Here is a 26685-nt window from a genome sequence, read left to right as displayed (position 1 = left end):
GCAGTCGTGGATGAGTATATCTTTATATATCTACGAGCGTACACAATACCGATGATGACCTGTGACAGAGTAATCCTTTTGCCTGTGTATTACAGTGGTGCCTCGGTTAACATCCGCCCTGGTTAGAATATTTTTCGGTTAACATCCCAAATTTATAAAAATATTGTGTACATGCTAGTGTGGTTGTGTGCACGACTTGGGCTAATGAGTATATCTTTATATGTTTAGGAGTGTACACAATACCGATGATGACCCATAACAGAGTAGCCCTTTTGCCTGTGTATTACAGTGGTGCCTCGGTTAACATCCGCCTTGGTTAGAATGTTTTTCCGTTAACATACCGAATTTATATAAATATTGCGTACATGCTAGTGTGGTTGTGTGCGCGACTCAGGCTGGATGAGTATATCTTTATATGTTTAGGATCGTACACAATACCGATGATGACCCGTAACAGAGTCGCCCTTTTGCGTGTGTATTACAGTGGTGCCTTGGTTAACATCCGCCCTGGTTAGAATGTTTTTCGGTTAACATCCCAAATTTATATAAATATTGTGTACATATTTTGAGGTTCATTGGATTTATATTATATCTTATGGGAAGAAATGCTTTGCTCTTGACACATTTTTGGAACGGATCACTGAAGAGAAGCAAGTGCGTGGCGTTTGTGAGCAAAAGCAAAAAGCAAAACGACACAGATTGAGTGACAAATGAAACAAGAGATATGCAGCAGGTTGAATAGGCATCGTTGATGTTTTATTAAACAGCAGCTGACATTACAAACGGCAACAAATGAAGCCGAGAACACAAAAGGGCATTATTTATTACAGGCAAATCAAAGCCGAACCCGCAGGGGTTGGAGGGGGGGTTTTTGATACTGTAGCATATGAAAACCACTGTACACAAACACATCGCCACGTCAATGGTACGGTTATGTGTCATGTGGCCTTCAGACGCCTGATTAAAAAAGCAGCGCACGCTTGTCAAAATGTATTATTTTTTCCAGAGTGTTTTGACATTTTTAACTCAAAAGCACCGTTGGATCGTAAGCCGAAGAAGAAAAGGCGCACACACCCGCTGGCAAAAGCCGAGGACAGCTCCAATCAATCATGCGCTATTTCAAATACGTTCTTTCCAAGAAACGCTAACATTCCCACCTTTAGATTCCCATGGACACCCGCTGGTCCACAATCGAATGTACTCGCATTCGGCTTCCTCTGCTCCGGTATTCTCTCACACCTCCTCAAAAAAAAAAAAAAAGTGGACCTGAAAAATAAATGTAACCGATAATGCAAGCGAAAGAAACTTCCCATCCCACCCACTGAATATTAGATCACAACAACGCAAGTGTTGAATAAATCATTAAACCCAAGCGCAGCACATCTATTGAAATGTCTTCTTGAATAATAATCACACCTCGTATCCGTGCACGAAAAAAAATAATGTCACACAACTGGAAGCATGTGTTAAATCGCTGTAACATACAAGGGGGATTCATAAGCCGCCATTTTGCCGGCTTACGACAACACATTGACACCGGTGGCGGTTTGGTGGGTGACACCGTGAGACGGTTGACATTTAAACCCTAATCCCATCGCGGCAACGCTGAATCAACAAGAATGGGATCATTTGAATTTTAATTGCTTGGGAAGGGAACTCGGTAATGGCTGCTTTTAAGGGAGTAAGGGACTGAAAAGAAAGTTTTTATTGGACGTGAGAACTACTTTTGTTTCGTAATAACAAATTTCCACTTTGAACACCAGAATGATGCATAAACTCCGTGTTTGGGGTGTTGCGTTGAGGGGTCACCGCGTGTTTAGTGGCTTCTGCTCCTACATGAACCCATCTACCATCACGTAGGAATAAAAAGCCATAAGACACAACAGCAATCTCACAGGAAGGAGAAGAGGAGAATGAGGGCAAAAACGGGGGAGAAGAAGGAAGCTGATTTATGCTGCATGCCGGGTGCTCATTTTAATAGTGAAATTGGTCTGTGGGGCCTGGGAGGATTGAGCCCGAAGAACTTGACCTGGCACCAAATGACCAGGAAAAAAAAAAAAACAATCTATTGCTAGCTAGTCGGCTTGTCTTTGTCGTGCCTTTGCAGTCTGATAATATCACACAAAAATGCCACTGGGAAGGAAGGAGGGAGGGCTTGTGCAATCAGGCGGCAGGAAAAAGAGAGGAGGAGATCCCTGGAGAGAAGGAAGACAATGACGGTTGTGCAGAGAGGATTTTGCATCATTCGCGGCTAACCCACAGGTAATGGTAATGCTAATGGTTTAATTTCATTTGAACATGCATCAGATTACAATTGAATGCATCCCATAATCAGTTCACAGTTTCCACATGTCCAAAAGGAGTAGGAAGAAGCAAAGCTTATTAAATCCTACCCCTCCATCTGGTACTTTTACAATCAGTAACTGTTACATTTGTTCACTTCCTTCTTTCCTCATATAATGCATTTATTTATTTTATTAATTTTAAGTTGTTTTTTTTATTTTTTGTCACGTACCGAAGTACGAGGTGATATGACCATATATATTATTATATATTTACTTTAAATTTTTATTATAAATTTAAATATTTTTTTTATAAATTTGAATATTTATTATAAATTTTTAATATAATTTATTGATATGAAAAAATTGTGTTTTATTACTAGCGTCGTACCTAGCATTAAAAAATTAATTAATTAATTACTGAATAATTTTGCCGCAAGAAGAAGCAAAGCTTATTAAGTCCTACCCCTCCATCTGGTACTTTTACAATCAGTAACTGTTACATTTGTTCACTTCCTGCTTTCCTAATATAATGTATTTATTTATTTAATTAATTTTTTTAAATTTTTTTTTAATTTTTTTTGTCATGTACCGAAGTACGAGGTGATATGACCATGTATATTATTATTTATTTAGTATATATTTACTATTTATTTATTATTAATTATTAATATAATTTTTTGATATATGAAAAAATTGTGTTTTATTACTGGGGTCGTACCTAGCATTAAAAAATTAATTAATAATTAATTAATAATTACTGAATAATTTTGCCGGAAGAAGAAGCAAAGCTTATTAAGTCCTACCCCTCCACCTGGTACTTTTACTTTTACTTCCTGCTTTCCTAATATAGTTTTGTTTGCATTGTTTGAGGTCCTTACTCATTCCATCCCATAGTTTGATTCCACATACTGAAATGCTATGGCTTTTTAACGTAGTCCTAGCATAGAAGTGTTTCAAATGTAGTTCTTCCCTGAGATCATATTTCTCCTCTCTTGTAGAGAAGTATTGGATGACATTTTTAGCTAATTGGTTATTTTTAGCCTTATGTATTATTTTAGCTGTTTGAAGATGAACTATATCAGCAAGTTGAAGTATTTGTGATATTAGAAATAAGGAGTTAGTATGTTCTCTGTAGGCGGCATTATGAATTATCCTTACTGGCCTTTTTTGCAGTACATTCAGCAAGCAAAGATTGCTTTTATAGTTATTAGCCCATATTTCCACACAATAAGTAAGATATGGTAGAACCAGGGAGCAACAAAGAGTGTGGAGTGATTTCTGATTTAGAACAAATTTTGATTTGTTCAATACTAAAATATTTCTGGCCACCTTATGTTGTATATTTGTAATATGAGGTTTCCAGCTCATATTTTTTCATCTATTGTGATCCCTAGAAATGTATTTTCCTTCACCCTTTCAATGTCTACACGATCTATTTGTATTTGTTGGTGTGTGTCCTTTCTGCTGTTACCAAACAGCATGATTTTAGTTTTATTTAAGTTCAAGGACAATCTATTGTCATGAAACCATCTTTTTAGGTTGTAGTATGAAAATGTGATGCAATGTGAGCGCAAGGGGATGAATATGTATTTTATTATTAGAATTAAATGACATTGGCTATGCTGGAAACAAACTGCTCACCGACACCCAACTGCTGTGCTTCCTGACGATAAATATCCACCCTTTATAACCGGACATGCTTCCATGCTAATACCCACTTCACCGTCTCTGAATTGTCCCCGGCAACAGATAGGCCGTCACTGCTTTTTTTTTTTTTTTTTTTTTGGTGAGGCGAGGGGGGTTACAGTGCGAGGCGCGAGCCAGGCACGTCCAGATAAATATGTATGACTGCGACGCTGTAGGTTCTCCTGCTTTGTATGCTAATGATCTTATACAAGTTTAATAATGCCACTGCGGTGCACCAGGAGTGGGGTAGATGGAGCGCGGACGGTGGGGGGGTCGGAAGACGTGACTGGTGAGGTAACGGTGTATCCGTAGGGTCGTCTTCTACTCCTACATAGTTTTGATGTCGCTAAACATCACCGATGATTTGATTCCATATAGAAAACGTCTAGTATGATAGCATTATTATGAGTACCTACCAATTTGTGGCGTTTATCTATACCAGGGGTGGGCAAACTACGGCCCGGGGGCCACATCCGGCCCGCCAAGTGTTTGAATACGGCCCGCCCAATCTTTCCAAAGTATTTAATTTAAACTCAACATACAACCTGGCATCATGGCCTGAGCCAACCTTTTGATGGTTGTATCAATTTCGTTGTTTGACATGGTCTGTTGTTTACAAAGTGCTCCTGAAAAAAAGACACAAGCACATAATAATAATAAAAATTAAAATAATAATTATTATATTATTATTATAACTATTATGATTATTATATTTATTATATTAATGCTAATTATTATATTAATTATATATAATTATATTGTTATATTTGCATATTTTACATAATAATAATATAATAATTATTATTTTAATTTTATTTTAATTATTATAATATTTTATTATTTTTTAAATATTTAAATATAAATATAAAATAATAAATAATAATAGCAGATTGCATGACAATTTTACAGATACAATAATACCAGGTGGACTGTTACGTGTAAAATATATAGTCTGCCCCCCCCCCCCCCGGAAATTTTGTTATATCAATGCGGCCCGCGAGTCAAAAAGTTTGCGCACCCCTGATCTATACATACCTCCATACAGGTGAGTCGAAACAGATATTTTTTTGTGCATTTTTCTTGCTTCGGTCCTCACATCCTGGTGCATCCTGTACCAAAAAAAAAAAAAAAAACATTCAAGGATAAACGTCAATGTGAAACAACACCAGCTCCAACAACGGTTAACAGCTCCAAAGCGCTGTTAACCACAGACCAATTACATCCCTTGTTGAGCAGCGACTACGTATCGATGAGCGCTCCTCCGTCGTCGAGGTGAAAACAAGTTGGCAGCTTGTTTTCACGCCAGCTTTGACGCCGTGACACCTTTATAAGACCTTGCACTTTGACTTTATCGTAGTCGGGGGCGTATACTTTTGGGGCTAACAATGAGCTGCGACGTCTCCATTGAACAATGATGGATGACGCCAGCGAACGAGAGGAGGATCCCTCAAGAGCGGAGCTGTAAAAGCCCAATCATGTGATGAATGGTCTATTTACTCCGCAGATGAGGACAGACTCGCATAAAAGACGGAAGGTTTGGTTCGCCACCTTGAAGCGGGAGATTAGTGGGGGGAGGGGGGGGGGTGTGATCGATTGAAAAGAGGACGTTATTGTAGAAAAGAATGGCGGAGTATCTCATATTATTATTATATAATACTAGCTGACTCACATTCATTCATTCATTCATTTTCTACCGCTGGAGCCTATCCCAGCTGTCTTCGGGCGAGAGGCGGGGTACACCCTGAACCGGTGGCCAGCCAATCACAGGGCACATATAGACAAACAACCATTCACACTCACATTCATACCTATGGACAAATTAGACATAATATGTTTAGGCCATGGGAAAAAATTCAATGCACTTAATAGTACGGGTGTCATAGGACAGTCAACTCATGAGACGAGACGATAGACGGGATCGTGTTCAGGATTTTGATTAATGGGCAAAATTCATTCATTCCTTCATTTTTCGACCGCTTATCCATCAGGCGGGGTACACTCTGAACCGGTGGCCAGCCAATCACAGGGCACATATAGACAAACAACCATTCACACTCACATTCATACCTATGGACAATTTGGAGTCGCTAATTAACCTAGCATGTTTTTGGAATGTGGGAGGAAACCGGAGTACCCGGAGAAAACCCACGCATGCACGAGGAGAACATGCAAATTTCCCACAGAGATGGCCGAATGTGGAATTGAACCCGGGTCTCCTAGCTAACCACTTGTTCAACGTTCAGCCTGCAACGTTCAGCCCTAAAATAAAAACTAGTCCAATTCAACCTCATTTGTAAATATTTATATCTTGACCCTTCTGTTTTTAAATGTTGTAACGCCGAGACGGTGTTCGAGTGGTTAGCGTGCAGACCTCACACCGGGTTCAATCCCACCCTCGGCTATCTCTCCCCTTTAAGCCTCTTTATCCACCAACACAAATGTGGATCTTTACTTTTGACAAGTAATTTGAAGGACATTGTTATGGTCCAGGTTGCACGGCGGTCAAGTGGTTAGCGTGCAGACCTCACAGTTAGGAGACAGGGTTCAATCCCACCCTCGGCAATCTCTGAGTTGAGTGGGTTTTCTCCGGGTACTCCGGTTTCCTCTCCCACATTCCAAAAACATGCTAGGTTAATTAGCGACTCCAAATTGTCCATAGGTATGAATGTGAGTGTGAATGGTTGTTTGTCTATATGTGCCCTGTGATTGGCTGGCCACCTTTTCAGGGTGTACCCCGCCTGATGGATAAGCGGTAGAAAAATGAATGAATGAATGAATTTTGCCCATTAACCAAAATCCTGAACACGATCCCGTCTATCGTCTCGTCTCGTGAGTTGGCTGTCCTGTGACACCCGTACTATTAAGTGCATTGAATTTCTTTCCATGGCCTAAACATATTATGTCTAACACCCTGGAAGTGGGGCTGCAAGGTGGTCTAGTGTCTAGTCTAGAACATTGCAAAGGGAGCCACAACAAAGAGGCTGAAAAGTCACATGCGGATCTGGAGCCGTGGGTTGCTGACCCTTACTATAACAAATAAGGTGAGTCAATGACAATTATTATCTGAATGGGACGCTAACAAAGGGTGGCGGGCACAGGCCCCCCTCCATTGTATCCTATGCTAGCGTTCCTGTCTTTTGAACCAGGTTCTCAGTGCTGTCCTATCTAGTCTGCATACTGTTTGTCCCACCTAGTCTGCATCGACCGTACAGTCCAGTAGACCAGGACGATGTCAGACAAGTTGAGAGCCAGTTGCATTACGACTGATGGATCTGCAGATTGGCTCTGGTGCAGGAAGTAGTCGGCGAACAGATGTAGGGTGGCGCATCAGAGAGGGATGGGGTTTGCCCGTGATGGTTTCCACCCCGCGGTGAACAAAATAGCCCTCATATATCCCAGTAATCTGCATTAGCCGTGGAGCACCAGCCAGGAGACAGCACAGAGGGGGATGAGTAATGGGGCCACTGCTGATTTGGCAGGCCTATATTACACCTCAAAACCCAACTGGCGACAATATGAAATGTTGCAAATGAGCATACGTACGCCTTCAACCTGTATTACACCAATATCATTTCTTTTTTTTTTCCCCCCCGTTTAATAGTTCATGTTTTGACTGGTGGCGCATTTTATCCAGCTTGCGTTCCCATTCCCGCCCAGCAGGTTATGGAATGATCAATGACCGAGCGTCGGCTCCTGGGTGTGTATTGCCAGCGGAGAGAGAGAATCTAATGCATTTGACACAGCGGGGTGCTTGTCCTTAAATATCAAAGCCAAAATCGAAGCTGCAAGTTCATTTGCTTTCTTCTCCAGAAACTTTACTTACTTTGGTTTATATTGAAAATCTAACAAAAAGAACCGACCCGAATAGCAGAACCGCGGCTAACTCGGAATACATGAACATATAAAACGTACCTTTTAGATGAAGGGATTTAGCGACTTATACTCCAGTGCGACTTATGTATGTTTTTTTTCTACCTAATTATGCATTTTTGGCCTTGTGCGACTTATACTCCAGTGCGACTTATGTATGTTTTTTTCTACCTAATTATGCATTTTTGGCCTTGTATGACTTATGTATGTTTTTTTCTACCCAATTATGCATTTTTGGCCTTGTGTGACTTATACTCCAGTGCGACTTATGTATGTTTTTTTTTTTTTACCTAATTATGCATTTTTGGCCTTGTGCGACTTATACTCCAATGCGACTTATGTATGTTTTTTTCTACATAATTATGCATTTTTGGCCTTGTGCGACTTATACTCCAGTGCGACTTATGTATGTTTTTTTCTACCTAATTATGCATTTTTGGCCTTATGCGACTTATACTCCAGTGCGACTTATGTATGTTTTTTTTTTACCTAATTATGCATTTTTGGCCTTGTGCGACTTATACTCCAGTGCGACTTATGTATGTTTTTTTTTTTACCTAATTATTTATTTTTGGCCTTGTGCGACTTATACTCCAGTGCGACTTATATATGTTTTTTTAACCTAATTATGCATTTTTGGCCTTGTGCGACTTATACTCCAGTGCGACTTATGTATGTTTTTTTCTACCTAATTATGCATTTTTGGCCTTGTGTGACTTATACTCCAGTGCGACTTATGTATGTTTTTTTCTACCTAATTATGCATTTTTGGCCTTATGTGACTTATACTCCAGTGCGACTTATGTATGTTTTTTTTTTTTTTTTACCTAATTATGCATTTTTGGCGTTGTGCGACTTATACTCCAGTGCTACTTATGTATGTTTTTTTTTTACCTAATTATGCATTTTTGGCCTTGTGCAACTTATACTCCAGTGCTACTTATGTATGTTTTTTTTTTTTACCTAATTATACATTTTTGGCCTTGTGCGACTTATGTATGTTTTTTTCTACCCAATTATGCATTTTTGGCCTTGTGTGACTTATACTCCAGTGCGACTTATGTATGTTTTTTTTTTTTTACCTAATTATGCATTTTTGGCCTTGTGCGACTTATACTCCAATGCGACTTATGTATGTTTTTTTCTACATAATTATGCATTTTTGGCCTTGTGCGACTTATACTCCAGTGCGACTTATGTATGTTTTTTTCTACCTAATTATGCATTTTTGGCCTTATGCGACTTATACTCCAGTGCGACTTATGTATGTTTTTTTTTTACCTAATTATGCATTTTTGGCCTTGTGCGACTTATACTCCAGTGCAACTTATGTATGTTTTTTTTTTTTTATCCTAATTATGCATTTTTGGCCTTGTGCGACTTATACTCCGGAGCGACTTATAGTCCAGAAAATACAGTAATTAATCACATTAAAAATTAAAATTAACTTGCGTTTTATCCATAGAACAATGATATGAATGGAAGTGGGCCTTTTTGTCTGGTGGGTGGAGGCGGGGCCTGTAGCATACACACCACGTGCCAAGGTGACATACCTTTTAGATGAAGGGATTTAGTTTTTTGGGAGATTGAAAAAAAAATTGGCATCCATTAGGATCGGCAATGGAAATGGTAATGGTTTAATTTCATTTGAACATGCATCAGATTACAATTGAATGCATCACATAATCAGTTCACAGTTCCACATGTCCAAAAGGAGTAGGAAGAAGCAAAGCTTATTAAATCCTACCCCTCCATCTGGTACTTTTACAATCAGTAACTGTTACATTTGTTCACTTCCTGCTTTCCTAATATAGTTTAAGTTTTTTTTTGTTATTTTATTTTTTAAACCGAAGTTGCAAGTTCATTTGCTTTACTTAGTTTGGTTAGAATTGAAAATCTAACAAAAAGAGCCGACCCAAATAGCAGAACCGCCGCTAAGTCGCAATACATGAGCATATAAAGACGGAATATCGAGCAGAACAAACAGCGGCTGGCATTAAACTCCTGTAATGGCTTGTAACAGGATATGCTTACATGCTATCTGAAATTAAATCGTAGATATTGCATCCCTCGGGGCCAATCAAGTGGCTCAGTGTAGTCCGCCGAGATGCCTGTTTGTGTGTGGCTGTGCATGTGTGCGAAAGTGGCTTCATTTCCTCTCATTATTCAAGGTTTCTCCGCATTCATAGATCGTGGCACGCTCCTGTTTCTTATTCAGCGATTAACAACGCGGTTATTTTTAGTTTTACGCCACTTTGAATGGAAATTAGTCAGCCCAACCTTCTACCGCTCTATGAAGATATCTCATTTTATCAGCGATGGAGCCTGCAAACGTGGGCATATGGCGGGCATTAAAGCAGCATTATGGGATAATGTGTGACAAAAGCACTTGTACTTTAACCAGATTCCCGGGCAGGCTTTTAAGTGGTGGCGCGTGTACACAGCAGCTGCTTTTCTATTACGGCGGCAACAAAACAGCAAGAGTAGCGCTGCTTCAGGTATAATCACCGAGTTCATTTGCTGACATTTTCAAGGACTTTCATTAGAAAAGTCGGTCTTTTTCAAGCTTTATTAAGCTTTGCTTGTGCAAGTCTTTGCACCGTGCAGGTCCCGGTGTCATTAAGGAATTTCATTGGCTTACTTCGACTTGTGCATGGATGCTTTCCTTGCAGCAAGCTTTTTGTGTCCTTACCAAAAAAGTGCTTACCAAAGCACCTTGCGAGCCAGTAAAGCTTAACTAACTGTGATCTGATCTAGATCGGTGCTTCCCAATCAGTGTCGATGTGCTACACTTGGGGGTGTCACAAGATCTCGGGTCACGGGATTAAAATGTGAAGAGATTTCTTGTGGGCGTTAAACCTGGGAGGGTATAATTCATTAATCACATAATAATTAATTCATGACTAAGTACTGTATTTTCAGGACTATAAGTTGCACTTTTTTTCATAGGTTGGCTGTTCCTGCGACTTATACTCCAAAATATGGTATTTTCTGGACCATAAGTCGCTCCAGAATATAAGTCGCACAAGGTCAAAGATGCATAATTAGGTAGAAAAAAACATACATAAGATGCACTGGAGTTGTACTTATAGTCCAGAAAATACAGTAATTAATCACATTAGAAATGAAAATTAACTTGCATTTTAATCCATAGAACAGTGGTATGAATGGAAGTGGGCCTTTTTGTCTGGTGGGTGAAGGCGGGGCCTGTAGCATACACACCACGTGCAAAGGTGATGTACCTTTTAGATGAAGGGATTTAGTTTTTTGGAAAAAATTGGCATCCATTAGGATTGGTAATGTGGCAATGGTAATGGTTTAATTTCATTTGAACATGCATCAGATTACAATTGAATGCATCACATAATCAGTTCACAGTTCCACATGTCCAAAAGGAGTAGGAAGAAGCAAAGCTTATTCAATCCTACTTTTACAATCAGTAACTGTTACATTTGTTCACTTCCTGCTTTCCTAATATTGTTTAAGTTTTGTTTGTTTGTTTGTTTTTGTCTGTTTTTTTGTTTATTTTTTTTATTATTTTTTAAATCGAAGTTGCAAGTTCATCAAGTTTTTTAAAATATTTATTTATTATTTATTTGTTTATCATTTATCATTTATCTTTTATTTTTTTATTTTTTATTTTTTATTTTTTATTTTTTATTTTTTATTTTTTATTTTTTATTTTTTATTTTTTATTTTTTATTTTTTATTTTTTATTTTTTATTTTTTATTTTTTATTTTTTATTTTTTATTTTTTAATCACGTACCGAAGTACAAGGTACAGAGATGGCCGAGGGTGGTTACTATATTATTTCATTTTACTTAAAAAAATTAAAAATCTTGTATCATCTGGTGAAGTGAGTGTATCGTGACGCTCCTATAATTTCCCTGTGTAGCCACCTGTTGCCATCCATATAAAACGACTTTGCTAGCGTCTTTTCTAATCAAATAAAATGTGTTCTTTGAGCCAATAAAGATTGGGAAACTAATCTACATAATGTGCAAGTACTTTGGCGAAGATTTCCCGTTGTTTCGGGAAGCAACTCCTCCCACGTAACAGCAACCCTTCCTCTGCAGGCAAGCTATCTGCATGTCAACAAGTCAGAAGTGATGCGGCCTATCTCGGAAAACACAAATCTTAAAAACTTTCAACCCCTGAGGGAGACGGACTTAGCGCCAAGTCTTCAAAACTTTGCAGAAGAAAACAGAAGACTTGTTTGGGTAGTTGAGACGCTGATCGGATGTAAATAAAGAAAACAGATAATGGTCGAGAAAAAAAAAAAAAAAATCAATATCATCCTTTCAAGTCAGTAGCAAATCACCCTTATCAGCCTCGTCCTTCTTGTTCCTCCGCGCCATTTTCATTAATGGTAAAAGGCTCTCTCTCTTTTTCGCTCGCTCGCTTTATCATTGAGTACGAAGTGAAGGCAATAAAATGCTCATCAGCAAAGGTCTGGAATGATTTTTTTTTTTTTCTTCTTAAATATGACGACATTTTAATGAGGACCAAAGGAGACGGTGCCTCTTTATCAATGCGTGTCAGCAAAAGAACTAATGGCGCTCAAAGAGTCAGGTTAGCTTTTCTGCTCGGACGTAACTCATTACATTTATGTGTCAGCCATTAAAAAAAAAAAAAAAAATGCATTATGATGTCTCCTTCCATCTGTCACTCCCGACTGTAGTAGTAGTTTGACCTTTTATTGAAGCGCTCTGCGTTTGCCTCGTCCCTCGCGTGCGTACGTGCTGTGTCATTGATTGGACTTTAATCTGACGACGAGGAAGCCTGTCATGAGAGCGAGCACAAAGAGCGAGCACGCTGCCAAAAAAAAAGGTTGCGTTATTGGACTGGAGAGGGGTGCGGGGGGGGGGGGGGGGGTCCGATGAAATTACAGATAAAGTCGGACAAGATGGGCGCTTGAGAGAGAGTCGAGCGAGAGCGCCGATAAATGCGGTGGTACCCCGACCGCTTCATTCAGCAGTTAGGCTGCTTTTCCTGTTTAGTGGAGATTGCATGCCCTTTAAAGAGGGCGACCTCACATCTATGCGATAGATCAGTGGTGTCCAAAGTGCAGGCCCGGGAGCCATTTGCGGCCTGGAGCTCATTATTTACCTGTCTGTGGCATATTCTAAAAATAAAATGGATGAAAGGTTTTAGGCCCGACAGATATAAAAAGTGATGAAAAAACATGATTGTCACGCACGAATTGTCATGAAATAACCAAAAATCGTAGATTTTTTTTTAGAGTTTCTTTAAGCTCTTGAACTGGTATGGAAAAGAAAGGCACCCGACATTAACACTCAGCCAATCATAAACGGAGAATGTACACAAACCGAGGCAAAAATGTGGCGTAAATGTTCGATGTTAACTGAAAAACATGCTCACCGGGGTGGATGCTAACCAAGGTTCCCCTATATAATTATTGCATGATCCGAGAATTTTCATTTTTATTGTTAATGTTTCTTTAAGCTCTTGTACTGGTATGGTAAAGAAAGGCACCCGACAAACCTAGGCAAAACTGTGGCGTAAATGATCGATGTTAACTGAAAAACACACTCACTGGGGTGGATGCTAACCAAGGTTCCCCTGTATAATTATTGCATGATCCGAGAATTTTCATTTTTATTGTTGACGTAGGCAAAACTGTGGCATAAATATTCAATGTTAACTGAAAAACATGCTCAACGGGGCGGATGCTAACCAAGGTTCCCCTATATAATTATTGCATGATCCGAGAATTTTCATTTTTATTGTTGATGTTTCTTTAAGCTCTTGAACTGGTATGGTAAAGAAAGGCACCCGACAAACCGAGGCAAAACTGTGGCGTAAATGATCGATGTTAACTGAAAAACACACTCACTGGGGTGGATGCTAACCAAGGTTCCCCTGTATAACTATTGCATGATCCGAGAATTTTCATTTTTATTGTTGATGTTTCTTTAAGCTCTTGAACTTGTATGGTAAAGAAAGGAACCCGACAAACCGAGGCAAAACTGTGGCATAAATGTTGGATGTTAACTGAAAAACATGCTCACCGGGGCGGACGCTAACCAAGGTTCCCCTGCATAATTATTGCATGATCCGAGAATTTTCATTTTTATTGTTGATGTTTCTTTAAGCTCTTGAACTGGTATGGTAAAGAAAGGCACCCGACAAACCGAGGCAAAACTGTGACGTAAATGTTCGATGTTAACTGAAAAACTTGCTCACCGGGGTGGATGCTAACCAAGGTTCCCTTGTATAATTATTGCATGATCCGAGAATTTTCATTTTTATTGTTGACGTTTCTTTAAGCTCTTGAACTGGTATGGTAAAGAAAGGAACCTGACAAACTGAGGCAAAACTGTGGCGTAAATGTTTGATGTTAACTGAAAAACATGCTCACCGGATCGGACGCTAACCAAGGTTCCCCTATATAATTATTGCATGATCTGAGAATTTTCATTTTTATTGTTTTATAAAAAAAACAGTAGCTGAAAAACTTGCTCACCGGAGAGGATGCTAACCAAGGTTCCCCTATATAATTATTGCATGATCCGAGAATTTTCATTTTTATTGTTGATGTTTCTTCAAGCTCTTGAACTGGTATGGTAAAGAAAGGAACCTGTCAAACCTCGGCAAAACTGTGGCGTAAATGTTCGATGTTAACTGAAAAACATGCTCACCGGGGCGGACGCTAACCAAGGTTCCCCTGTATAATTATTGCATTGTCTGAGAATTTAAATTTTTATTGTTTTATAAAAAAAAAACAGTAACTGTAACACATATTATTTATCTATTTTTACAAAGAAAAACAGAACTATTTAGTTGTTAGTATTAATAAGAACTCTAAACCGGATTGGCTTTCTTTTGGCTTTTTCCTGAGTCGCCACAGCGGATCTTAATGAAGAAAAACCGAAGAAGCCCCTTGTTGGAAAGAGAGTGCCTGCTATAAATAACTGCAGTGAAAGGTGAATATTTAACAGGCAGAATGTAACTGGAAGCTAATGACTCGAAGCAAAAAAGATATGTTGTGATAGTGGGAACGATGCGTCCCTCATTACGTGGCGTTATATAATGTGCTGGCTGTGATATGCCTATTACCCATTATACACACTACATTGCTTCATATTTTTAATGGGACTTTTACAGCGTTTTATGAACCCTCTTCAGCGACCGCTCGGACTCGGACTGACTTTTTTCCACCCAAGGTCAAGACAAAGGCAAGCTGGAGCAGGAGAGCCCCTCTGCCCAGCAGACGCTAAACAAAACCACTTATCTGCCTCCTTCCTTTAACCATACAAGGTCGGATACGCCTCCACAATTAGCATGCAGCCTGTGGCATGGCCTGTCTGGCAGGGGACGCGCGAGCGTGGCGCGCTCCTAATGACATGCCAGTCAGGGAGGGTGCCTCCGGGAGTGGTAAAGTTAAAGAAGAAAAAAAACTCCAGGGTGTTTTTTTTTCCAACAAATCTCATGGGCCTTATAGAAAAGACAGGAGGGCACACTTTAATGCAACACCTCGTGTCGTTGATTACCAACCACGGCGTCAATTAATGTCAATGCTCAGCCATTCATGAAAGAACTGCCATTTTTGTATCAGAGATTCCTGGGATCGGCTCGGATCGTATTTCTGATAATAATTCCAGAATCAATCCCAAGAAAGGCTACTTTTGTAAAAAGTATGCATTTCAGTATGTGGAATCAAACTATGGAATGGATTGAGTAAGGACCTCAAACAATATACAACGATGAGCCAATTCAAGAAACAATACAAGCAGTTGATGTTTGTTAAAATAAAATAAAATAAAAATTATAATAAAAAAACAAAAAAAATATATTAGGAAAGCAGGAAGTGAACAAAAGTAACAGTTACTGATTGTAAAAGTACCAGATGGAGGGGTAGGACTTAATAAGCTTTGCTTCTTCTTCCGGCAAAATTATTCAGTAATTAATTAATTAATTTTTAATGCTAGGTACGACCCTAGTAATAAAACACATTTTTTTTCATATATCAATAAATTATATTAATAAATAATAATAAATAAATAGTAAATATATACTAAATATATATATGGTCATATCACCTCGTACTTCGGTACGTGACAAAAAAAAAATGAAATAAAAATTAATAAAATAAATACATTATAGTAGGAAAGCAGGAAGTGAACAAATGTAACAGTTACTGATTGTAAAAGTTCCATATGGAGGGGTAGGATTTAATAAGCTTTGCTTTTTCCTACTCCTTTTGGACATGTGGAACTGTGAACTGATTATGTGATGCATTCAATTGTAATCTGATGCATGTTCAAATGAAATAAAACCATTACCATTACCAAAAACTTAATCACTGAAATTCTTGTGTCATAGATTCCTGTGTTTAGCCTCGGATCGTATTTCTGAAATGACAACAGTCGCATAATAATTCCAGAATCAATCCCAAGAAACGCTACTTTTGTAAAAACTTAATCACAGTCCTGCTCATGAATGCAGCACTTCCGACACGGGAGCAACACATTCCCAGGGTACGCAATCCAGGACGTAATTACAATTCTCCACAGACATAATTGGGAAAACAAATTAGCATGAGGTAAATGTAATTTCCACTTGACAGCATTGGAAATTTCACCTCTGAGCCGCCGTGGTTTGAGACGCGGTGCGCAGGGATGCGCAAAAGTTGCACGCATGATCACCGCTAACAAATCCAATCAAGGACGAATAATGTTAGACGGAAAGTCAAATAAATCTAAACCAATCTGGTTTAATGTGTGTATGCTTCTCAACATCAGTAAACCCCGGAGTGGTAGAATATAAGGGAAGCTAATAGGCTAACATACTCATTAATTCATTCATTTTCTACCGCTTATCCTCACGAGGGTCACGGGGGGTGCTGGAGCCTATCCCAGCTGTCTTCGGGCGAGAGGCGGGGTACACCCTGGACTGGTCGCCAGCCAATCACAGGGCACATATAGACAAACAACCATTCACACTCACATTCATACCTATGGACAATTTGGAGTCGCTAATTAACCTAGCATGTTTTTGGAATGTGGGAGGAAACTGGAGTACTCGGAGAAAACCCACGCAACTCCACACAGAGATGGCCGAGGGTGGGATTGAACCCGGTCTCGTAGCTGTGAGGTCTGCGTGCTAACCACTCGACCGCTGTGCAGCCTGGACCATAACAATGTCCTTCAAATTACTTGTCAAAACTAAAAAGATCCACATTTGTGTTGGTGGATAAAGAGGCTTAAAGGAGAGAGATGGCCGAGGATGGGATTGAACCCGGTCTCCTAGTTGTGAGGTCTGCGCGCTAACCACTAGACCACCGTGCAGCCTGGACCATAACAATGTCCTTCAAATTACTTGTCAAAACTAAAAAGATCCACATTTGTGTTGGTGGATAAAGAGGCTTAAAGGGGAGAGATGGCCGAGGATGGGATTGAACCCGATCTCCTAGTTGTGAGGTCTGCGCGCTAACCACTCGACCACCGTGCAGCCTGGACCATAACAATGTCCTTCAAATTACTTGTCAAAACTAAAAAGATCCACATTTGTGTTGGTGGATAAAGAGCCTTAAAGGGCAGAGATGGCCGAGGATGGGATTGAACCCGGTCTCCTAGTTGTGAGGTCTGCGCGCTAACCACTAGACCGCCGTGCCGCCGGCTAACATACTGAATGTTAGTATTTTGCTGCACTACAGTGCAGATGCAGCTAACACTCATCTTTGTCATGTGTTCATACGCCATACCAAAAATGATCATAGATGGCGTAAAACATCCCTGGGGGGGGGGAGGGGGCGTAACGGCGTGAAGCGGCGACACGCTTCACAAAGCTTCCGTGCCCGCTAATGGCCCCTGTTTTTTTTGTAATGGCATCCGTATAGCTCCGCTTGACGGGCTGCCAAAGGGGGTGTTGTGTTATTGCGGAGCCAATCACCCACTAAGTATTTGCTGGCTTCTATTTCCTTGCTGCTAATGTGCGAGCCTCCCCGATGCCACGGTTAAATCGACTCTTAACGCCTGACTTGACACCATGCGGCGCCGCAGAATCCCAAAGATGCATTTTTTGTCGAGGGGTCCGCTGAACATCCCTGTTGCTATGGTTACGTTTATCGGCACGGACGCGGTCGGGCGTGGGTTATGATGGTTTTACTGCAACCCTAAATCACTACAAGTGATGGCGGATGGCGATTAGGATGATGGCGCTGACGTGACCTTTGCAAGGGTGCTGGTAAGACGGTGATTGCTCACTTTAATGCGACTTTAGATCTTCGCTGTCGGAAGGTGTGAAGACGTCTGGTGTCAGTTTGTGGTGGATTTTTTAAATGGAGAGACAGGAAATACAAGCGGATTCGACATCTGTTCAAAATGAATGTTCGATGTTAACTGAAAAACTTGCTCACCGGGGTGGATGCTAACCAAGGTTCCTCTGTATAATTATTGCATGATCTGAGAATTTTCATTTTTATTGTTTTATTAAAAAAAAAGACAGTAGCTGTTTCTTTAAGCTCTTGAACTGGTATGGTAAAGAAAGGCACCAGACAAACCGAGGCAAAACTGTGGCGTAAATGTTCGATGTTAACTGAAAAACATGCTCACCGGGGCGGACGCTAACCAAGGTTCCTCTGTATAATTATTGCATGATCCGAGAATTTTCATTTTTATTGTTGATGTTTCTTTAAGCTCTTGAACTGGTATGGTAAAGAAAGGAACCCGACAAACCGAGGCAAAACTGTGGCGTAAATGTTCGATGTTAACTGAAAAACTTGCTCACCGGGGTGGACGCTAACCAAGGTTCCTCTGTATAATTATTGCATGATCTGAGAATTTTCATTTTTATTGTTTTATAAAAAAACAGCTTTTGAACTGCTATGGTAAAGAAAGGCACCCGACAAACCGAGTCAAAACTGTTCGATGTTAACTGAAAAACATGCTCACCGGGGCGGACGCTAACCAAGGTTCCCTTGTGTAATTATTGCATGATCAGAGAATTTTCATTTTTATTGTTTTATAAAAAAAACAGCTTTTGAACTGCTATGGTAAAGAAAGGCACCCGACAAACCAAGTCAAAACTGTTCGAAGCTAACTGAAAAACATGCTCACCGGGGTGTACGCTAACCAAGGTTCTTCTGTATAATTATTGCATGATCCGAGAATTTTCATTTTAATTGTTGATGTTTCTTTAAGCTCTTGAACTGGTATGGTAAAGAAAGGAACCCGACAAACCGAGTCAAAACTGTTCGATGTTAATTGAAAAACATGCTCACCGGGGCGGACGCTAACCAAGGTTCCCCTAGTTCCAAGGATGGAAGGAGAACCATCATACTTGGACGTTTCTCTCAACGCAAAACAAAAGCATAAAAAACCCAACAATTTGTGACTCTGCAAACGCTCCACGGAAACGAGCAATATGTACATGGCGAGCGAGGAACCCCAGCCACACGATGCGACCCGTTATCGTCCAGCACAGCTGTGCCTCAGCCTTCTCCACGGCGTTCCTGTTCTCCACATCCATCAAAGAAACGCATCTTGGGAGACTGAGAGAACAGTAACCAGAGCCAAACCCACCATCTGCCGTCATTTAGAAAAATAAATGACAGGCCTCCAAAACCTCACGGGAGCCCATCTCATTCCTCTGCCAACATCGCTACTGTGACGGGTATAGCGCCCGTCACCCAGCCTCTTCGCCTTTTCCCTGAAATCCATGTGCGAGACCCCTTGTGTGCTGGAGTGTGACTCCGAGAGAATCTTGGAGTGGATTTGGTCTGCGAAGCACAGCCGTTTACTCAGAGGAGCCGGCAGGTGGAACAGCGTTCTGGAACCGGCTGTCTCCCGACTGATTAGAGGAGCCGACGCAAAAAGCGTTTGTTTGAGGACCTGCCTGAGGATTTAGCTGGACAGCAGATCGCCGTACACTTTATTTGATTAGAAGAAGACGGGAGTTTACGACCTGTCCGCGGGCATCCCTCCATCATCGTACGGCTAATTGGTATTTTATAAACAATGTTTGCAAAGTCCACTCCGTAGGGGCAACAACGCAGTAATTCAGCACGTGTCCCAAGGTGCATATTAAGGAAAATGAAGTACTTAACTAAAGAAAATGAATAATACAAGTACACGCCGCACGTGATGGAAGAGCCGCCAAAGCCATAAAATAAAACACATAGCCGCCATCAACTCAACCCACATGTAATTTTCCTGAGACAGGAGTAGAAGAAGAAGAGTACTACTTCAGCCGGGTGCTTGTACGTGACAGCTAATATAAGTTTGCTCCCATAACTGAAACGGGAGGTGGACTTTATTAATTTCATGGATCTGGAAAATGAGCCGTGGTGATAAGGATATCGCTCTCTTATCTGGGGATGGCGGCGGCGTAATTAAGCCGATAGCCGGCGATGATGAGGAAGTCGTGTGAATAAAGACTAGGAGATATGAAGGCGGGGGGGTTTTAGGTCTGGGTTTACTACAGGGACTATTAGATTGGCACTTAATTGCCACTTTTGCTATTTATAGAACGGGAGGTTTTCTTGTAGGGTTTGTGACACCTGCTTTGTACGTTTTTCCATTGACCTTCTTCTCCCGGTCAAGGTCAGGTTGTACAGTAAACCTCGGATATATCGGAAATTTGCTCACAACGGACAGATAAAAAAGAAGCGATTTTTCTGTAATGCATTTCCAATAAAAATTCATTGCATATATCGGATTTTTTATAACGGATTTCGCCTATTTCGGACAAAATCTCCAGTCCCGTTCCAATGCATTTCCATTCAATTTCCCTCCCATATATCGGATGGCCGCATGGTGGCGCTCCGATTCGCCGAATCGTGACAGGCCGCTATACGACGTCATTTGCAGCGTTTGCAGCGTTGCCTGCGCGTCCAGGTACATTGGAAACATAGTCAAGGAAGTGCCTTTTTATAACGGATAAAATCCGATTTACGCATATACCGGATATAAATCCGATATATGCGTAAAACGGACATTTTCCGGTATACGCATATAACGGATTTCGCTTATATCGGACAAAACCAGTGGGAACAATTGAATCCGATATATCCGAGGTTTACTGTAGAATATTTATGGTGAGATGCTAGGAGGTTAAGTCTCAGGGGCAAACGGCAGGTGGGATTGAAAGCGAGAGTCTCTCCGTCCTTTAAATTAAAATGATTAAATTAGATTAAATTAGATTAAAATGGCTTCGAGTTGGAAAAATAGCTTCTACCGATTAGAACGCACAAATCATTCTTTTATCGCGCTCTAAAAAACAGCGCTCTGTACCTTACGGTTTGCTCGGCAACTCTTCGAACCCTTGTCTCCTAGCTGTGAGGTTTGCGCGCTAACCACTCCACCACCGTGCAGCCCTAAAACTATTCCAAACTAGTCCAATTCAACCTCGTAAATATTTGTATCTTGACCCTTCTGTTTTCAAATGTCATTGTAGTGCCAAGACGGTCGTCAAGTGGTTAGCGCGCAGACGTCACAGCTAGGAGACCAGGTTCAAACCCACCCTCGGCTATGTCTGTGTGGAGTTGCGTGGGTTTTCTCCGGGTACTCCGGTTTCCTCCCACATTCCAAAAACATGCTAGGTTAACTGACGACTCCAAATTGTCCAAAATGTCCAAATTATTTCCTAGCTAGCCTTTTGAGTGTTAAGCTGCTGTGTGATGACTTTTGCGTTCGTTGGAAGACGACACTGTGATGCAAACTGTTCTATTGGTCAATGACATCCTGCGATTTCCAACGGGTTAACATTGTAGACGTCGAGTGGTTAGCGCGAAGACCTCACAGCTAAGAGACCCAGGTTCAATTCCACCCTCAGCCATCTCTGTGTGGAATTTGCATGTTCTTCTCGTTTTTCTCCGGGTACTCCGGTTTCCTCCCACATTCCAAAAACATGCTAGGTTAATTAGCGACTCCAAATTGTCCATAGGTATGAATGTGAGTGTGAATGGTTGTTTGTCTATATGTGCCCTGTGATTGGCTGGCCACCAGTCCATGGTGTAGCCCGCCTCTCACCCCAAGACAGCTGGGATAGGCTCCAGCAACCCCCCCGCGACCCTCGTGAGGATAAGCGGTAGAAAATGAATGAATGAAATGGACCGAAGGTACTTTCACATGATGGTAGTACTGTGTGTGGTTGTGAGCTGCAATTCAGGGGTTGACCATAGGGGGCAGTGGCATTTGCCTGCTTTGTAGAGCCAGACCAAGAGAGAAAAAGAGTAACCGAGCCGTGTTGGCCTTGCCGTAAGGTACAGAGTGCTGTTTTTTAGAGGGCGATAAAAGGATGATTTGTGCACAGTCATCCCGCCTCGTTGCCATCCCACCGACATTACAATATTTCATTCTCTTATCTAACAGAGCCGCTGCGGTAATTTTGTTGTATGTCTTTGACTACAATGACAATAAACAAATGCGATGACAACTCCGCCCACTCACCCCATTGCCGAGTCATCTTTGACAGTAAACACACCTTTTCCCGACACATTAAAGCAGTCACTATAACAGCTTTTTCACACACCTCAAGGACATCGCCCACTTTGGCCCCACTCGCTCTTTCCCTCAGTTATGCCTTCGTCACATCCGGCGTTGACAAATGCACACCCATCAATCATCTTAACTCAAGTCTCTACCACCCGCCTCCTCACCTCACCCACAACCGCATCCGATTGACAATTCTCTTACTCAACAATGAAGCGCTCCCTAACCAGGCCCCTTTCTTACCTTTAAGACTTGCTCCGCCCCTTCCTGTCTAATCAAAAATTAACAATACTGTATAAAAAAATTATAAATAATATAAATAATTTATAACTGTAATTGTAACTGTATAAATAATAAAGAAATAATTAAAAAAAACAATACGGCACTACAAAAACACTCCTCACTGTTATGTACAATAAGCTTCAAAATGCATAATATGGGATTTATGTGAAATAGATTCAAGTGAAACTGTGTGTAATACTACCTTTTGTTTACTGCAATTCTACATTTTGTTATGGTATAGGTTATTGTTTTTCGATGTACATACATATATTTACATTTATTCTAAACAGTACCTGTCACTTTTATATTTATATTCTTATTCCTTGTTTTATTTTTATTCTTTTTACTTATTTTTATTTTTACTTACTACAAAATGCACCGTGGAGTTGCATCACAAGGTGTATGAACAATAACGATAAATTGTGTGCCATATTGTGCGCTATACAAAAAAATGTACACAAACCAAGGCAAAACTGTGGCGTAAATGTTGGATGTTAGCTGAAAAACATGCTCACCGGGGCGGACGCTAACCAAGGTTCCCCTGTATAAGAAAGGCACCCGACAAACCGAGGCAAAAATGTGGAGTAAATGTTCGATGTTAACTGAAAAACATGCTCACAGGGGCAGATGCTAACCAAGGTTCCCCTGTATAATTATTGCATGATCTGAGTAATTTCATTTTTATCGTTTTCTTTTAAAAAAAAAACAGAAGCTGTTTCTTTAAGCTCTTGTACTGGTATGGTAAAGAAAGGCACCCGACAAACCGAGGCAAAACTGTGGCGTAAATGTTCGATGTTAACTGAAAAACATGCTCACCGGGGTGGATGCTAACCAACGTTCCCCTGTATAGTTATTGCATAATCTGAGAATTTTCATTTTTATTGTTTTTTTTTTTTAGAAAAAAAACCAGTAGCTGTTTCTTTAAGCTCTTGTACTGGTATGGTAAAGAAAGGCACCCGACAAACCTACTCAAAACTGTGGCGTAAATGTTCAATGTTAACTGAAAAACACACTCACCGGGACGGACGCTAACCAAGGTTCCCCTGTATAATTATTGCATGATCCGAGAATTTTCATTTTTATTGTTTTATAATAAAAAAAAAACAGTAGCTGTTTCTTTAAGCTCTTGTACTGGTATGGTAAAGAAAGGCACCCGACAAACCTAGGCAAAACTGTTCGATGTTAACTGAAAAACATGCTCACCGGGGCGGATGCTAACCAAGGTTCGACTGTATAATTATTGCATGATCTGAGAATTTTCATTTTTATTGTTTTATAATAAAAAAAAACAGTAGCTATTTCTTTAAGCTCTTGTACTGTTATGGTAAAGAAAGGCACCCGACAAACCTAGGCGAAACTGTTCAATGTTAACTGAAAAGCACACTCACCGGGGCGGACGCTAACCAAGGTTCCCCTGTATGATTATTGCATGATCCGAGAATTTTCATTTTTATTGTTTTATAATAAAAAAAAAACAGTAGCTGAAAAACATGCTCACCGGGGCGGATGCTAACCAAGGTTCGACTGAATAATTATTGCATGATCCGAGAATTTTCATTTTTATTGTTTTATTAAAAAAAAACAGTAGCTGTTTCTTTAAGTTCTTGTACTGGTATGGTAAAGAAAGACACCCGACAAACCTAGGCAAAACTGTTCGCTGTTAACTGAAAAACATGCTCACCGGGGCGTACGCTAACCAAGGTTCCCCTGTATGATTATTGCATGATCCGAGAATTTTCATTTTTATTGTTTTATAATAAAAAAAAAAACAGTAGCTGTTTCTTTAAGCTCTTGTACTGGTATGGTAAAGAAAGGCACCCGACAAACCTAGGCAAAACTGTTCGATGTTAACTGAAAAACATGCTCACCGGGACGTACGCTAACCAAGGTTTCCTTGTATAATTAGCGAAAAAGCCACAAATCACCATGCATGTCCACGTCAGCTTAAACAGGGACTGTTTGCTACTACTACTACAAATAATAATAATAGCGTAGATGAGTTGTCGACATAAGCGAGTAGTACAAGTTAGCCCAAGCTAGTGGAGCTACTGCATAGGATAAGTGACTGAAGCGACAACACTCCTCCTCCGTCGGGAGCAGTTAGCTTGCACTACAGGGACTTTAAATTGCCTGTCCGCCGACATGAGGCGGCACAAGTCAAAATTAATAAAGGCCTTTGCGCCGGGTAGATATGAGAGTATTCTGCCATAGCCGTGACACCTTCCTGTGTAAACATCCCAGCCTGGTGTGTCAGGGGCTGCAAATAAGCAAAAGCCCGCTTGTAAAATTCTAATCCCTGCTCCTCGGCGGCTAGACGCGAGGGAGAATAGAGTGTTATCACCCTGCTTGACACACTCCTGTGTTTTCTCCCAGGATCCTTGGAGCTTTATCGCGCCAGCATTTCATTCCATTATCCCGAGCACACCGGGACTGTCCTCGGAGCGAGGGAATGAGATGGCTTGTCAGGGTCGCAGAACAAAGAGGGAGCATGTCGAGCAGAGGATTAGACCAGGAGAGGCGGTGGCAGTGGGGGGGGGGGGAGAAGATGCGGGATGAAAGGGAACGTAAGGGATGGAAGCTGGGATGGAAGTGAAACTACCTTATTCTTTAGGTCCCCCTTTGGTGCCTGGTAATTGGGCTTGGGGTTTTCCTTTAGTCTTGCATCACAAGATGCTCTAATTCATTGCTAATGTTTACTTTATTTACAACACATTCAAGTACATTCCGTTCTTAGACTTTCAACATGTGGCGTATATGTTTTCAGTTCTTTGTTCGATCCCTTCCATTATAATGGAAATTGATACACTAAATATTTGTGGAATAACAGTTTGATGATGTATGTTTGAGCATTTAAATCGTCCGGAAAGTGCTCCAAATAGCAAAAATACTCTTTCTGTGTGTCTATGCTTCCTATATATTCAGTATGTGGAATCAAACTATGGAATGGATTGAGTAAGGACCTCAAACAATGCACAACGATGAGCCAATTCAAGAAACAATACAAGCAGTTGGTCATATCACCTCGTACTTCGGTACGTGACAAACATTTTTACAATTAAAAAAAAAACAAAACAAAACAAAAAAAAACATAAAAAAAAACCTTAAACTATATTATGAAAGCAGGAAGTGAACAAATGTAACAGTTACTGATTGTAAAAGTACCAGATGGAGGGGTAGGATTTAATAAGCTTTGCTTCTTCCTACTCCTTTTGGACATGTGGAACTGTGAACTGATTATGGGATGCATTCAATTGTAATCTGATGCATGTTCAAATGAAATTAAACCATTACCATTACCATTACTTAGGCCTACTCCATCTTTGGCGCCCCCCCCACTCTATCTGCGATTTAGTTCAAAACAAAAGAAAATGAATGAATGAATGAAAATAATAATGTGGAGAATAAATACATGACATCAAATATGAACAATGTACAACGTAAACAGTAATTTATTAACATTATTAAACATTATTATTTTCATTCATTCATTCATTTTCTACCGCTTTTCCTCACGAGAGTCACAAGGGGTGCTGGAGCCTATCCCAGCTGTCTTCGGGCGACAGGCGGGGTACACCCTGGACTGGTCGCCACCCAATCACAGGGCACACATTATTATTTATTATTTATTATTATACCGGAGCCAGGCAACGACATTTTGTTGGCAATTTCACTGCTGTGTTATTGTGCAATGACAATAAAGGACCTTTATCTATCTATCTATCTATCTATCTATCTATCTATCTATCTATCTATCTATCTATCTATCTATCTATCTATCTATCTATCTATCTATCTATCTATCCATCTATCCATCTATCCATCTATCCATCTATCCATCCATCCATCCATCCATCTAATGGGCCCACCAGCTCTGTGTCTATACCATACTTTAACAATATGGACAAGTTATATGAGTAAAAATACAAATACCACCAAGTACACTTTGACTGTCCTTGGTTTTCTATTGAATTTCTGTCTTTTGTTAAATAAAATGTCTCTTTTTGAATGAAGGAATGTGTCATAATTATTACCACAATGGCTGATAACAATCTAGAACAAAACTAGTTGATTAATGGTTGATTAAACGAGTCAAGGGTTACTGGAC

General features: G+C 40.4%; 1 protein-coding gene across 9 annotated transcripts in view; it reads right to left on the bottom strand.

Moving 5' to 3' along the window:
* Nucleotides 1-734: 734 nt before the first annotated feature.
* Nucleotides 735-26685, bottom strand: part of rassf8b (Ras association domain family member 8b) — an 83474-nt gene continuing 57523 nt past the window's right edge. For 7 of the 9 annotated variants that reach the window (XM_058078289.1, XM_058078283.1, XM_058078288.1 and 4 more), the window contains 2 exons: nucleotides 5007-5080; nucleotides 735-2195 (listed from right to left, as the gene is read on the bottom strand). The gene's annotated coding sequence lies outside the window, so the exon portion shown is untranslated. Of the gene's footprint in view, nucleotides 4598-5006; nucleotides 5081-26685 lie in introns of all 9 variants that reach the window. The other 2 variants (XM_058078284.1, XM_058078286.1) reach the window with 1 other exon arrangement.

The sequence above is a fragment of the Doryrhamphus excisus genome, chromosome 7, assembly GCF_030265055.1.
Source record: "Doryrhamphus excisus isolate RoL2022-K1 chromosome 7, RoL_Dexc_1.0, whole genome shotgun sequence".
Classification (NCBI taxonomy): Eukaryota; Metazoa; Chordata; class Actinopteri; order Syngnathiformes; family Syngnathidae; genus Doryrhamphus; species Doryrhamphus excisus.
The sequence above is the reverse complement of the archived record's forward strand: the minus strand, read 5'-3'. Positions and strand labels throughout refer to the sequence as shown.